Here is a 1,428-nt window from a genome sequence, read left to right on the forward strand (position 1 = left end):
TGCACATCCAAAACCAAGTGAGGATGTGTATGCTTATTCTTTGCCCAGGTGGGGTCTTTCAGAAGAATTCGATGCTTCAGACCTGAAACCTCAGGGCATCGCTGTCCTGAACACACGCGGGTACGGTGCAGGCACCATGCCTGGGGCCACCTCGGGGGTCCCCACACTCTGAGCCCTAGTGGCAGGAGGATGGCCGCGGCGAGGTCGATGGCTTCACCGGGGGGTCCCGGGCAGCCCCATAGGTGCGGGCACGCAAGGTTGACGCAGCGCCACAAGGCAGTGCTCGGCACGGCCAAGGCCATCCGGGTGCAGGTGGATGGGATGCCCCGCCAGCTCGCAGCCTAACACGCTCTCAGCTTCCTTTGCAGCCCGGCCACCCTGCAGAGCGAAGCTGCCAGTGCCCAGGCAGCTGCAGGGTGATCCAGGCGAGCAGCCAGCACGCACAGCCACGAGGCCAGCTTTACAAGGTGTCGCTCAAGGAGGCCTCCGTGCCACTGGGCAAGGTGGTGGTCCCAGGTGACAGTGACCTAGAGCATCTGCCAGGCCCACATCAAGAGGCTCCAGCAGGAGCCCAGAGGGGCGGGAGTCACATCCCTGATGTGCCTGAACTGGCCCCCAGGTGGTGCTTCCTGGAGACCACCACTGTCAGCCACTTCTACACGATTGACCGAGGCCAGGAACCCCTCAACTATGTGACTGAGATCACATGCAGTGAAATTTATATGCTGGACCCAGAGCTGCTGGGGCCATCGCCCGGCCTGTCCTCCCACGCTCCCTCTCCCCATCTCACCTTGCTCCCGTGCCTCGGTCACTGCAAGGGACGCCGCACCTCTGCAGGGGAGCTGCATGAGGCTGCCGAGAGGAAGGACTTCTGTAAGATCCAGACGCTGCCCCAAGCTGTGGGGACCACCAGTTCCTGCACCCCATGGTCAGTACCGGCAGCAGGGAAAGGGTCTGCAACGTTCTGGACCACCGCTGCCCCCCGCACCCCACCTTGATGCTGTGGAGGAAGACGGGGAGACCTGTCTGCACCAGGTGGCGGCCCTGGACTATTGCACCACCTGCCACTACATCCTGGAGACGGGAACCTTCTTTATGAAGACAGAGTAGGAGGGTCACATGCCCCCGGCAGGCTGAGAAGTCTCAGGACGCCAAGCGGCCACCTACCTAGAAATGGGCAGTGTGACCTGATGATCCAGTCAGAGGACCAGGAGATGGCTGTGTAGCTGTGAGGCCAACACTCGGCAGTAGGGGTGACCAGCCAGATGATGACCGCCCCCTCCTGGCCTGCCTTACTGCCAATGTGCCAGCTGCAGAGCTACAAGGGGACCCATTCCCAAGGAAAGGAGCCGCCCAGACCTAGGGCTGGACTCAGGACCTAGAGGGTCTCACCTGTCCCCCTGAGGCCCCAGCGTGACCCACAGGCTC

At 62.4% G+C, this 1,428-nt stretch overlaps 1 pseudogene; it reads left to right on the plus strand.

Moving 5' to 3' along the window:
- The first annotated feature begins 207 nt into the window (after positions 1-207).
- On the plus strand, positions 208-1,137 carry LOC114903791 (annotated as a pseudogene).
- The last annotated feature ends 291 nt before the right edge of the window (positions 1,138-1,428 follow it).

The sequence above is a fragment of the Monodon monoceros genome, unplaced genomic scaffold, assembly GCF_005190385.1.
Source record: "Monodon monoceros isolate NGI ecotype Baffin Bay Population unplaced genomic scaffold, NGI_Narwhal_1 Super_Scaffold_21, whole genome shotgun sequence".
Taxonomy (NCBI): domain Eukaryota; kingdom Metazoa; phylum Chordata; class Mammalia; order Artiodactyla; family Monodontidae; genus Monodon; species Monodon monoceros.